Source organism: Megalobrama amblycephala, linkage group LG6, assembly GCF_018812025.1.
Source record: "Megalobrama amblycephala isolate DHTTF-2021 linkage group LG6, ASM1881202v1, whole genome shotgun sequence".
NCBI classification, from domain to species: domain Eukaryota; kingdom Metazoa; phylum Chordata; class Actinopteri; order Cypriniformes; family Xenocyprididae; genus Megalobrama; species Megalobrama amblycephala.
Genome location: NC_063049.1, coordinates 33,328,492 through 33,343,494, shown reverse-complemented (window position 1 = coordinate 33,343,494; position 15,003 = coordinate 33,328,492). Strand labels below are relative to the sequence as shown.

General features: G+C 39.9%; 1 protein-coding gene across 5 annotated transcripts in view; it reads left to right on the top strand.

The window, feature by feature from the left end:
* sox1a (SRY-box transcription factor 1a) overlaps nucleotides 1-15,003 on the top strand; it is a 118,306-nt gene that overhangs the window by 12,387 nt on the left and 90,916 nt on the right. Inside the window, exons 3-4 of one of the 5 annotated variants that reach the window (XR_007185376.1) lie at nucleotides 13,319-13,509; nucleotides 13,676-14,553. The exons of 3 other annotated variants lie outside the window; for them this stretch is intronic. The gene's annotated coding sequence lies outside the window, so the exon portion shown is untranslated. Of the gene's footprint in view, nucleotides 1-4,852; nucleotides 6,322-13,318; nucleotides 13,510-13,675; nucleotides 14,554-15,003 lie in introns of those variants that run through there. One more of the 5 variants, XR_007185380.1, reaches the window with a different exon arrangement.

Sequence of the window (15,003 nt, the reverse complement as noted above, 5' to 3'; positions counted from 1 at the left end):
GCATTACTTATCATATTAATTAAAAGAGGATGACACAATATGGCTGACAGCTGTGGGTTTTGATTTGTTGTGTTGCTAATGTGACACTCATTATACAGGTCATGGTGAGACAAAGCCGCAGGGGTAGCCGTGGTAACATGCAGATGCAGAGACTGAGGCCTGCTACACAAACACTGGGGTCTCGCCTAAACAGCCCATAATTACCTCAACGCGCAGACAAACAGTAACCATGGAGAGGTGAGCGGCAGTTATGACCTCAGAGCGGGACATGGATTCAATTCTGTAATTGTTTTTTTAATGGAATTAGTTTTCGCCAGATTTTTCGAGAGGATCCGTCTTTCTGCGCAAAAGCTCGCATTCAAAGGCGCCGGCCTTAATGATGGGATGAATGCTGAACTGTCTGTGCTCGGCTCTTTATCTTCCATCTCTCTTTCATTTTATGAGGTTTGTTGAATATGTAGAGTAGCGTAGAAAACATATTAGCGCTCTGACCCGTGAGGTGACTATCTTCCCGTATTGCACCTATCCTGTTTCATTACCAGCCTACCATTCATTTGGATTATTAAAGGCAAGTGTGTGAGTACAGAGAGAGCTTTAGTCAGTTGGAGAGCTGCGAGTTGCTCTGAAGGGGTCCACATTGGGATTCAGATGTGACAGTTGCTTTTTTGGGACTTCTTGTTTGAAGTTTTGAAAATGGACTTCTTAAAGGAATGTTTCAAGTTATACTTATTGATTACCACATTGAAGTTGATTACCACAAAAATGAATTTAATTTAGTTTTTCCTTTTCTTTAAGAAAAAAGTCTTGGTTACAGTGAGGCAGTTAAAATGGAAGTGAATGTTAAATATATTCACTGTTTCAGTGGTATAGAGACAAAACATGAACAATATGCGGTAACACTTTAGTATGGGGAACAATTCTAACTTTTAAATTGCTTATTAGCTTGCATATTGCTAGAATATTGGCCATTTATTAGTACTTATAAAGCACATATTATTCTGCGTGACCTTATTCTACATCCCTTAATCCCACCCAGTACCTAAACTTAAATGCTACAACATCTACCTTACTATTAATAAGCAGTAAATTAGGAGTTTATTGAGGCAAAAGTCATAGTTAATAGTGAATATGTGTTCCCCATACTAAAGTACAAACATACAAAATGCCTGATTTACATGATTTCAGTGGGAAAAAAAATAGTTACCTGTTCTGTGAAACGTTATATTCAATTTTACAGCTTCAATGACAACCTAACACCTTAAAACAACCATAAAATGAGTTTGCATCTCAAATAATACACAAGTTTTAACAGGAGAATGAATGTAAGTGTTTATAGAAAAATAGAAGTGTCACATTTCAAAAATTTCCCCATTCATGTCCATTGTAAATGCCTCAATGTAAATTTTACGGTAATCAGCATAATGCTATTGATTGAGCTTAGTATTGAACATTCCTTTGACAGTCACTACTATGTAAATAATCTAAAGCAGATTTTTTTTTTTAAGTAAATAAATAAAAAATTGAAATCCATTTCCTTGCCCTTGCAAATGTTGAAATGAAATGGCATTATGCAAATCTAATAATACTATATGCTATAGAAGGTAAACCTCTCTTAAAGCCTTTTGAATATTCATAGCTCCATATGTGTGTGCTCTGATATGTTTGAAACAGGATCTGAAATGACTGACAAAACATTTCTGCTTAATACATACATACATATTGACTGTTGTGTTGGCATGCAGATAAAAATTATGTTGTTAGCTGCATACTAAGAGGAGGTGTATGTGTGTGTGAGAGAGCGTGTGTTTAGATGAAAGACAATATAACTACGCGTAATGACTTTTCTGTGTGTGGCCCTACAGACGGGACGTTTTCTGCCTATTTGAGCATTTAGGAAACCGCTAGAGATGGTTCATCTCTAATGACTTTTCTGTGTGTGGCCCTACAGACGGGACGTTTTCTGCCTATTTGAGCATTTAGGAAACTGCTAGAGATGGTTCATCAGCGCTCTGGTGTATTAGATGTGATCTGACAGGATCTTATGGAGATTCGAGCACAGACCAGACAGGGGAGAGAGCGAGGTGACGACGAGGGGTCAGGATTGGATGCCCTGAAACACCAGAGGGCACACAGAGCTGCAGGTCACTGTGGTTGGGTCAGCTCAGAGGTGATCCAATTCCCCTCTAGTTTCAGCATTTCGAGATTGTGCGAGATTGTGTGCGGGTCCTTTGAACTCACTCCGCTCAGAGGTCAGCAGAAAGAGATGAAGAACCATAACGTATCATAACAACACTGTGTGTTTGTATGCCGGTGTGTGTTTGTGTAGCTGTGACCGTTTTTAAATTGATTTCCTGCTAGTTGAGTGACAAGGGTCTGATGTCTGTGCACATATAGAGTATATGCGTTTATATGTTTTAATGTATGTATGTATGGCACATTAGTGTTGGCGCTTGAGAATCTAAGTGACATTGACTGGGCCAGACTGTAATTAGGGATCGGGTTGGATGGTCTGTGAAAGCGATGCATAATGGGATGTTTCCTCTGACACTGAGCATTTCCCAACAGCTGCCTGTCAGTCTGATCTCGGCCCTTTTAAAAGAGGACACTTTAATTAGTCACAATCCCTAGAGGAGCCTCTCATTTACAGTCATGCCCATCTTGATGTAAATCAGCTTTCTACCCATCACTATTTTCTCCTTTCACTCCTTTTTTTTATAGAGTTTCCCTCCATCACTCCGTGGCTCCATCATTATGTCATTTTATTCTCCGCAGCACACCTGTCTCTCTTTCATTCCATCTTCGAAGTTCATTTTATCTGCCCTTACCGTCCCACCTATTCATCTACACCATTTCTCATTTCCTTCATCTCCATTTCCTTCAGTTCTCTGAGACTGCAGCTCTGCCAAGACGACTTCTCTAACTTGGCCACCCAGACTTACTTTGGTCAACCATGTATTTTCAGTCCAGGGTCAGTGACATCACAGTCATTTTTTGTATGCATCTATTAATTTATATATATAAAAAAAATTATTAAAACGCAACTATGCATCTATGATGAGTATGTTTTTTGGGAGGGAACATGAAGAATCCTTTGAAAATGGCACCTCTGAGTCCATACCTTTAAAGGATTAGTGTACCCAAAAATGAAATTTCTGTCCTTAATTACTCAACTTCGTGTCGTTACATATTCGTAAGAACTTCGTTCATCTTCGGAACATAAATTAGGATATTTTTGATGAAGTCTGAGAGGTATCTGTCTCTCCATAGAGATACAATGCAACTACCTTTTTTTCTACCTCTAGAAAGGTAGAAAAAACATCATTAAAGTACTCCATGTGACTCCAGTGGCTTAAATTCAATTTTATTAAGCAACTTGAGTGTTTTGTTTGTGCAAAAAAACATAATTTACCAGTTTATTTACAAAATAATATTATCCAAAGCATGTTCATGCAACAATGCCAGCTCTTGCGTGAACACAAAATGCATGCGTCATGAAGCTCTCATGAACCTGTGTTGCAGATCAATATTTTTGTAAGTAAAGTGGTAAATTATGTTTATTTGCACAAACAAAGCACTCACGTCGCTTCAGAAAATTGAGTTTAAGCCACTGGAGTCACATGGAGTATTTTAATAATGTTTTTTTTCTACCTTTCTGGACCTTGGAGTGGTAGTTGCGTTGGATCTCTATGGAGAGACAGAAAACTCTCAGATGTCATCAAAAATATCTTAATTTGTGTTCCGAAGATGAACAAAGGTCTTACGGATGTGGAACGACATGAGGGTGAGTAATTAATGACAGAATTTTCATTTTTGGGTGAACTAACACTTTAAATTCATTGAAAGTCTTTGGGATGTGCTGGAGTAGACTTTACAGAGTGCTTGACTCTTGCATTATCATGACCCAAAAATTATGCACACCTTGATGGATAAATAATCACAACATTTATTTTATTCATTTAAGGTCTTGACTCAGAGGTGCCAATTTATGTGTGAAAACGATTCTTCATACTCCCTCCCAACCATTCTTTCACAATTTGAGCCTGATGAATCTTGGCTTTGTCATGCTGGAATATGGCCATGATACATCTTCCTACATGGCTGTTGAAATGAAAAGCTACACACTCAATCAATTAGGGTTAAACGATCTGTTCCCAAAAATATAACATGCTAGAAACATAATAATCACTGCAATAATGATCCAGTCATAGACTCTTAAGTATTTGCCTAATTAAATTTCAAACACCGACTTATTTATATGTTTTAATTCATATATTTATATAAATGTTATATATAAAATGCATTATAATTTATCATTTTTAGATAACTTTTCTTGAAAACTGTATTTTCTTCTGAAACCAACATGAATACAAAGGCCTGGTTTCACAGGCAGGGCTTGGACTAAGTCAGGATTAGGCCTTATTTCAATTAGGGCATTTAAGTAGCTTTTATAAACATACCCTAGAAAAAAAACATTACTGGTGTCCATCTTGAGACAAAACAATGGCTCTGACATAGTTTAAGATATGTCAGTGCAAGTTGCTTTCAGTTAAAACAGCTCAAACATGCATTTTAGTTTAGGACTAGCTTAATCTTTGTCTGTGAAACCAGGGGAAAGAGTAATGTTTTAAGCTTGATTTTCAAACCATTATCCTTTTCTTTTCTGTGGACACTCCTTTTTGTTGTTGATCCATAAACCAACATGGACCAGCACAGAAATTCATGTTGGTGAAAATGTTCTGCTTTCATACTCCACATGATGCTTTGCTCATCTCTGTACATCTACGGTATGTTCCCATTTTCTAATGTGCTCAACTTTCACTGATTTTCTCCCACCCTCTTCTTGTATTTTCAGTCAGACAACATGTTGGCCAGCATGGTGTATTTTCTGCTGACCCCAAGAGTGTTTTTGTGTGGGAGGTGACATTGTTTCCTGACCCTGGGGAGATCCTGTCACGATGCACACTCATCTGGTCTCTGATTGCTTTCTCTTTCTCCTTGTTTTTCAATAGCACGCTATATCTCTCCCTTCATCTCAACACGCTTTGCCTCATGAGGAACAGTTTCACCTTGACCGGCTCAGAGTTTGAACCGAGCACCGCTTTGCCCCATCCATAGAAATACATGTTGTTCACGGGTCAGCAGACTACTAATGACTGTTATTTAAGGTTCTGCTTTGCCACGCATCTACAAACGAAAGCGTCTTCTTTATGTACAATAAACAACAGCGGTAACCTTGTTCCAACATTTAGTAACTGTTTTGTATTTAACCTTGGTTTATATAGTACATTAGAGTTGTTTTCTGGCATTTTTGTCCTCTTTTTTTTTTCTGTTGGTTTCTTTCCATTGTTCATGCTCTATTGTGAGCTCAATGAATGGAACAACATTGCTGCATGTTTCCTGTCAGTCATGTTGGTTTTAAAGGAGAGGGTGAACTCATCGACTGTTGACTGTTGTGGTGCCGTCAGAGCTGTCCATCTCTCAGAGTCAGCCAGTGAAGTTGTCATTTCCAATGTCATTCTGACATGGAAATAATCAAGCGGAGTCAAAAATGTTTCACCCTCCTCCTCCAGCACCCTCTTTGAAAAATGTTTGTGCTCCTACTCACTCACCTCATGTGGCTTTCAGCTTGTTGATCCTCTTTATGAGGCTTTGTGACTTTGACATTGGATCTTTTTAAAGCTTCCTCTACTATTTTGAAGTTATGGCATATGATTAAATGTTTTAGCGTGTTAGCAAAAAAGTCAATTTGCTCATCCCATGGCTTTTGACTCCAGTATGCCAAGGTTACGTTCAAGGCTGGAAAACACTACACTACTTCAAAAATCTGAACAGATTTTAAAACACTAGGCATCTTGTTGACTTTGTTTAAAATGGTTAAAGAGAAAAACTAGGCATCATACACTAAACGACTGGGGATCACTCACTACCAGTCATTCCAAACACAATAAACTCACACAGAAATGTGCGCCTCGTTGCTAGGAGACGCAAGACAAATGAAAACAATGTGCGTTCTAAAATCAGCTCAAAATGTTTGATATCCTCCAGCTGGATGGAATCATAGGCCCCGTTTACACTAGTGCATTTTTATTTTAAAACAGTGTTTTTCTCATCTACACTGGCGTTTCCACAGCGTTTCAGAAATGATCTCCGTCTACACTACACGGTCGAAAACGCATGTCACATGACCGTTCGTGCACATTGGGTATGCGCATACAAGTGTAAATTGTGCAAAAGTGTACTTGTGCATATGGGAAGCTGCAGTATAGAAAAATTCAGAGTTTAAAGGGTTAGTTCACCCAAAAATGAAAATAATGTAATTTAATAACTCACCCTCATGTTGTTCTACACCCATAAGGCCTTTGCTCATCTTTGGAACACAAATTAAGTTATTTTTGTTGAAATCCGATGGCTCAGTGAGGCCTCTATAGACAGCAATGCCATTGAACTTCTCACGATCCAGAAGGGTACTCAAAACATATTTAAAACAGTTCATGTGAGTTCAGCGGTTCTCTCTTAATATTATAAAGCGAAGAGAAATTTTTTGGTGCGGCAAAAAAACTAAATAATGACTTTTCAACGATATCTAGTGATGGCCGACTTCAAAACACTGCTTCAAATCTTTTGTTTCGAATCAGTGATTCGGATCGCTTGTCAAAATGCCAAACTGCTGAAATCACGTGACTTTGGCGCTCCAAATCACTGATTCGAAGCATCTAGCCATCACTAGATATCGTTGAAAAGTCGTTATTTTGTTTTTTGGCTCATAAAAAGTTTTCTCGTCGCTTTATAATATTAAGATTGAACCACTGAACTCACATGAACTGTTTTAAATATGTTTTGAGTAACTTTCTGGATCTTGAGAAGTTCAATGACATTGCTCTCTATAGAGGCCTCACTGAGCCATTGGATTTAATCGAAGGCCTTACGGGTGTAGAACGACATGAGGGTGAGTAATAAATTACATTTTCATTTTTGGGTGAACTAACCCTTTAACTGCACAATGGCTGCTAAACAAAGCCAGCAAAGATTGCATTTAATTCTCCATGTTATTGTTTACATGGTCATCAAGGATACGCAGAGCGAACGTGGGCAGCCACGCCATCGTCTCCATTTTGTTCCGTTTACACTGAAACGCAACCCTGGTGTTTTCAAACTAAAACGGGGTCTGCAGCGTTTTCGTAAGTCTCCGTTTTCGAGGTTCGAAAACGCTGGCGTGGTCTAAACGACAGGCATAACTATAGCAATACTTATGTGTTTTAAAACGAAAACGTACTAGTGTAAACAGGGCCATAGTCTGATGCTAAAAAATCTCTGCCCATCATACACTACATGATTTTGTCGACTGCCCAAAATCATAGAACTTTCTGCAACTAGCGTAGACTCTTCCAGTCTGCAAATGGAGGCAAAAATCTGTGCAAAATTTTGCAAAATGTATTTAAGCCTTTAAAATGAATATATCTACTCTATTTACTACTATTTAGCAGACTTGTAGAATATAAAGATTTCTTGATGAAATCTTTCAAAAATAAACTCTTTTTATGTCCGGCAATAAGGCACCAATTGTGATGTTATGAGATCAAGAATGGAAAGCAGTTCAAACAGGTTTGCATAATATACTCTGATGTGTACAAGGAAATCAGCCTCTTTAGTGAGCTGCCAGAGCTCGCAGTCTCTGGTTTGACAGTGTGTGTCCATTAGACTGGGGTCAGTTTCACTTAGAGAAGGCTGAGACGGAGCCCTTGAGGGTTTGGAGTCAGAGGTTGAAGGTAACATAGAGAGGCTTTTTAGATCTAATCCTTCTGAGGTACTGTAGACTCTTCATCTTCAGACAGATTAAGGTTGATCCAATATAGCTGCCAGAGGGATTACTGGCGGCTCTGTTTTTGTCATGCCCCCTTGATCTCTTTTTTGTTGGGAAGTGTCCCCCTGAGTCTCACATCAGATGTCTGGGTGCACTGAGGCTATGTTCACATTACAGGTCTTAATGCTGAGTTCCAATTTTTTTGCTCAGATCTGATCCTTGTGCTGCTGCTCACACATTTATCTATCACACATTTCACCTGCCCTGGTCTCGTAGATCTCTTCACTGACACTCAGGTTCTCCTCCAAATGTTTTTGAAGCATTTTGATTGTGGTGCTCATGTGGGTGTGTTTGACTATTAGAAATTTTAAAATAACAAAAACTATAAATAATAATAATTATTATTATTGGATCTCTCATATGGGTGTGTCTGCATATTATTAAAATTCCCTAAATACCCCAATAAAATATCAATTCATTTTTTACTAAATATTGAAAATAATAATAATGATGATGATAATAATTTATGATTATATTTATTGCTGTTGTTGTAATAATTTTTAATAAGATGCTTTTGCTTTTTGTAAGATGCTGAAGTGTGTTTTTTAACTGCGAGTCTTTGCTCTTTTGTTGGGTGGTATTGAATATTAGGGGAGATTCACCATCTGTTAGTGATGGACTGAAGGACTTTAGTGACATCATGTTTGTCCTGTCATCCCCAGCTGCATGGCTCCACCTCCACCTGTTTACGCCATCTCAGGCTGACACACTTGTCACAAAGCCAGAACATTCGATTCTACATCCTTGAGTCCAAAATGTCCAATATATTTATGGAAAGTCAGTTAGCACCTTTTTCATCCTTTGTCAGAGGTGTTAGTTGATTAAAGGGTTAGTTCATCCAAAAATAAAAATTCTGTCATTTATTATTCACCCTCATGTCGTTCCACATCCGTAAGACCTTCGTTCATCTTCGGAGCACAAATTAAGATATTTTTGATGAAATCTGAGAGCTTTCTGTCCCTCCATAGAGATCCAACGCAACTACCACTCCAAGGTCCAGAAAGGTAGGAGAGACATCATTAAAATACTCCATGTGACTCCAGTGGTTTAATCTCAATTTTATGAAGTGTCGTGAGTGCTTTGTTTGCTAAAAAAACAAAACAAAACATAATTTACTACTTTATTTACAAAAATATTGATCTGCAACACGCGTTCATGAGAGCTTCACGCCACATGCGTGTTGTGTTCAGCTGGCATTGTTGCATAAATAAAGTGGTAAATTTATTTGGGTTTGTCAAAGTCCCTTTAAGACTATAGAATAATAGTCTATAGAATAATAGAGATGGCCGTCATTTCACTTGGCGGCCATCTTTGAAACGCCTCTCGGGCATCCTGGGCATCATGCCCTATCTCTTTGAATGGGGAAACATCAAATTCTCCAAAACTTCGCCAACCTTACGATTACATTTCATATTTGAAATCACCAATGAAATCTGACAACAGCTGTCTTATAAATGTTTTATCCAAACGCTCGAATCATGACAAAAAACTGTATTTTTTAGGCTGGATCAAGCTATGCGCATGCGCAGACCTAAATGCGCGTCTCTTCTGCCATGTTTCAGAGGCGCGCGTCTGACTGTTTCTATAGAAACCGGTGCTTCTAACAGCTTGCTGCAGTGACGCGATGACTTTACCAGTCGGCGATTGGCTCTTATTTAGAAGGCGGGACTTATTCCGCCATATTGCACGTTACACTTCCTCCCATTCAAAACAATACGAGTGACACGTCTTGTGTTATTCTATAGTCTTTGGTTTTGTTGCACAAACAAAGCACTCACGTCGCTTCATAAAATTCAGTTTAAGCCACTGAAGTCACATTGAGTACTTTAAAGGGATAGTTCACCCAAAAATGAAAATTTGATGTTTATCTGCTTACCCCCAGCGCATCCAAGGTGTAGGTGACTTTGTTTCTTCAGTAGAACACAAATGATGATTTTTAACTCCAACCGCTGCCGTCTGTCAGTCAAATAATGGGAGTGGATGGGGACTTCTGCTATAAGAGTAAATAAAGCTTGCTTAGACAAGTCCAAATTAAACCCTGCGGATCGTGACGACACATTGATGTCCTAAGACACGAAACGATCGGTTTTTGCGATACACCGAACAGTATTTATATCATTTTTTAACTCTAATACACCAATATGTCCAACCGCGTGCAGCACTCGATTCGTTTGGTCTGATCGCGCTTTGACAGCGGCAGTGATGTCTCGCGCATGTACTTCAATGAGAGCGAGACATCACTGCCGCTGTCAGAGCGCGATCAGACCTTACTAACGAGTGCTGCACGCGGTTGGACATATTGGTGTATTAGAGTTAAAAAATGATATAAATACTGTTCGGTGTATCGCAAAAACCGATCGTTTCGTGTCTTAGGACATCAATGTGTCGTCACGATCCGCAGGGTTTAATTTGGACTTGTCTAAGCAAGCTTTATTTACTCTTATAGCAGAAGTCCCCATCCACTCCCATTATTTGACTGACAGACGGCAGCGGTTGGAGTTAAAAATCATCATTTGTGTTCTACTGAAGAAACAAAGTCACCTACACCTTGGATGCGCTGGGGGGTAAGCAGATAAACATCAAATTTTCATTTTTGGGTGAACTATCCCTTTAATGATGTCTTTTTCCTACCTTTCTGGACCTGGGAGTGGTAGTTGCGTTGGATCTGTGTGGAGAGACAGAAACCTCTAAGACTTCATCAAAAATATCTGTAATAATTTGTGTTCCGAAGATGAGCGAAGATCTTATGGATGTGGAACGACACTGGTGTGAGTAATATATGACAAAATGTTAATTTTTTTGGGTGAACTAACCCTTTTAAGAATGAAAAACCACATAGCATTTAAAGGGATAGTTGAAAATTCTGTCATCATTTACTCATGTCGATCCAAGCCTGTATGACTTTCTTTCTTCGGTAGGACATAAAACAAGATATTTTGAGAAATGTCTCTAGAGCAAACAAAGGAAGAGAAAGTGTCTACGTTCACACTGTCAGTTTTAGGGATTGACAATCGCATTTACTTACATGTGTCTCGAAATGTCCTGTAAATACAGCAAGTTACAGTAGCGTTTCAAATACTGTCTGTATGAACGTGTAACGAGAGTCACGCCCATATTCTCAGTACCTCAGAGATGACGTGTTTTTGTAGGCCAACCCGGAAGTTAGCGGCGCACGGGTTCCCTCGATCGAAAGCCTTTGCATTTTTCCCATAGACTTTTGGAAAAGCGCAAAAATAAGCTCTGTGTTTAACAAAAGGTTATGACACTTACACGTTTTGTCTATCAAGATAATCTTTACAAGTTAACAAAACATTTATAAATTTTCAAGCCTAAATAAAGTTGTCAGATATAAAAAGCTAACAGTAGGCTATAAACGGACTACAGCACACCATGGTTGTGGATCAACGTCACCACCACCAAGCTTCCTCAAACTTGATTTAGAAAACAACTTTATTTAAAAACATGCTTGTTGATTATGATCTGCGCTGTTTATGAATACTTATCCACTTTTTCATGAGAAATGCTGTCTAATGCTGAGTTCACGTCACCTCGTATTTACAGGAATCTTGAGATAACAACACGTGGCGTTATATTCGGAGCTGTTCACGTCCTTTTTGGTCCTTGGACTGGGAATTATGCGTTTCCATGGCAGCACTATCAACGCCTAAATGAATCTACAGCGGTCAGGTGGTACAGCGGCCACGTGGTACATGTGGGAGCTTTCAGGAAACTCCCAGCTTACAAGCTGTAATTATGAGCTCTACGAGGACGTGAAAGCTTTTTACAAGCTAGAATCATGGCTAGAATATCGTAACTACAGGAATTACGAGGCCGCGTGAACGCACCTAAAATGTCCTGTTTGTCATGATGACGTCTAAAGTCCCCGCCAAAGGAAATATGCTGCGTTCACGTCACCTCGTATTTACCGGAATCTTGAGATAACAACACGTGACCTTATATTCGGAGCTGTTCACGTCCTTTTTGGTCCTTGGACTGGGAATTATGCGTTTCCATGGCAGCACTATCAACGCCTAAATGAATCTACAGCGGTCAGGTGGTACAGCGGCCACGTGGTACATGTGGGAGCTTTCAGGAAACTCCCAGCTTACAAGCTGTAATTACGAGCTCTACGAGGACGTGAGCGCTTTTTACAAGCTAGAATGTCGTAACTACAGGAATTACGAGGCCGCGTGAACGCACCTATATTCCCTTTTAGCAACTTGTTAGCAACCGCCGATTTCTAAGACACAGTAAAGGTTTAAAAATCACAAGCAGGTTATAACTGGTGTGTTTTATGTCATAGATCAAAACGTGAAAATATTTACAGGCTTTGTTAACCACAGACCTTATTTCAGGCGGTTTAGCAAAAACCCATAGACTTTAGGGCAATGGAACCGGATGTCCTAAAATGCTAACTCGCTTCTTGTAACCATGCACTAGCCGGACATAACTGTTGCACTCGCTTCTCATGTCCTTTGTAGTTTCTCGCGCATAACATGCATTTGGGTCGCATATAAAACACAAAAGTGACGGGAGCTGCTCCGGTGGAGAATATGACCGGATCTAAAACCTTCAGATGAAACACAGCTCATATCTCTCTCGCGGTAAGTTACTGAAAGTGAAACCACACACAAAACCCCTCAGCATAGCGGCTCTCTCGCACTGTATGACGTGACAGACAACTAGTTGTCCTGTCCGGTTCCGTTCACACAGCGCAAATTTTCCGTGAATGCGTTTGTGAGTCCTGTAAATGTACGGGTGTGAGTTCAGTTATAGAATGCGTTTGTCACTCCTGAAAATAAACCTACTGTGTGTGAACGTAACCGTATTAAGGACTCAAATACAGGACTGACAACCGTATTCTGCTGCTGTGTGAATGTGGCCACTGTAACCACTGAGCACTGATAGAAACATGTCCATCTAATCATCTCTCATGAGCCATATGTGCTGCATCTAATATATCACTGTGTTATTCAGGGCTGATGTCCCATGAGTCTCTGCGGAACCGTCAAGCTGACGAGACAGCTTTATTTTTCTCTTCTATTAAGTGATTTTTAATCAACCCAATGTTTGCATGGGGATGGCCCAGGGGACCTGACCAGAGGGGAAGGGTTTTGGAAGGGTGGGCCCAGGGGAGATCGGCTTTAACTGCAGGAGTTCTGGAGATGCTCAAGATGAGGATGTTCTATCGGAGACGCCATAAGGTTAAATCTCCTGCAATAAACCTCATTGGCGAGGATTACGTCAAATCTAGATTACATCTGCTTAGTTTTCTCGATTCTGATCAGCTCATGTGTGTCCTGAAGGTCTTTTGTATGGATGTTGCAATCACACACCGGTGGACATCAGCTCTTTTTCAGAAAGAAGGTTGCTGTATTTCATTTCAGTTTATTTAATCTGCGCTTTGCAAACAGACCTGCAGTGCACTGCTCTCCATTCCACTTTATTGTGTTACAGACTCAATACACTCAGCCAATTCCTGGTGTCTCTGCTTCGAGAAAAACACACACGGGCCCCTGTGGCAGGTTCAACAGAGAAGTGATGTTGTGCTGACGCTTTCTGAGGGACATTTATTGAGCATGAGGACACTTCTGTTTCCCTCCATCCTGTAAACCAATTATTGTGTCAGCCCTGGAGAGCACAGCAAGGTAAATATCAGTAAGTTTTGTGATACATACCTGAATACCATGCACGCATCCTTCCACAGCACACAGAAGAGTGTGCAAGTGCGCGAGCGTGCGAGCGCTTGCACGCAGTCCAACAGACAGCAGCGGGTAGATAACTCCTAACTTTGTTTTGACACTTTTGATTAAGGACCATTGAAGGGACACCTGTACTGCGGAGATGAACAATAGCCGGGCCCCAGGAGAGATTGATTTTCTGCATGAGAAGAGGAGTCTTTGTCTAAAGCCACACGCTCTTTTCTTATGCTAACGAGCCATGGAAGATTTCCAATTCAATTTCACCTGAGCGCTGGTCAGCTCTCCGCTCTTTTGTGTGGCGTCCCTCGAGCCCCCCGACACACTTGCACACGCACGCCCAGCTGCAATTTGGCTTTGGTGGGTGGGGAGTCCGCGGGGAGGTGGATGGAAGATTGACAGGTGGCTTGGAGCTGTGATATCTCTCGGTCCTGTTGCTTCACAGGAGAAGCGGTGTCAACGTCCCAGGACTTCATCTTAAAAGGCAGATCAGGGGCATGCGGGGATTGATCTGAAATACCCTGATGCTTACAGTGTGTGCATGTTTTTACAAAGCTATTAGTGTCAATTCTAATTTATCTGCTCTGGCATGATATATACCACTGCACAGACTTATCCCGGACTGCACAGAGATATTAAGACGAAATGATGACAATAAGCTTCACTTATTTTCTTTTTTATTCATGCTATTATTGTAACTGGCAAGCATTGTTGGTGATGCAACAATTATACCCAAACAATAACAATGTTGTAATCCTCCATGATGACTGTGCCTTCATATTTACAATCACAGGACTCTGGAGCTTAGCTCACTCTCTTCCAGCAGTTATGCATTGTGCCTTTAACTCCTTAATGTTTATTTAATGTTTACCTTATGAATCTGTTTTGTTTTATGGTGTGGTAGTCTATCCTGTATTACAAATGAGATAACATTTTTAATATTTAATTAGTTTCTCCTGGACTTAAAGGGTTAGTTCACCCAAAAATGGAAATTCTCTCATTAAATACTCACCTTCATGTCGTTTCACGCCTGTAAGACCTTTGTTCATCTTCAGAACACAAATTAAGATATTTTTGATGAAATCCAAGAGGTTTTTTAATCCTTCATAGAAAGCAACCAGAAAAGTAGTAAAGACATGGTTAAAATAGTCAACATGACTACAGTGGTTCAACCTTAATGTTATGAAGTGACAAGAATACTTTGTGCACAAAAACAAAACAAAAATAACAACTTTATTCAATAAATTCTTCTCTACCCTGTCATTCTCTTACGCTGTTGACTCAGTGAATGCAGTTCAGTGCTTCTGTGTTTACATCCGAAAGCTGGCTCATTATTGGCTGGCTCCTGCTCACCTGAACAGCATCAGCCAATACTGAGCCCACATTCTAACGTAGAACCTGGAAGCGCTGCAATGTAAACAGTGTAGGAGAATGACAGGCGAG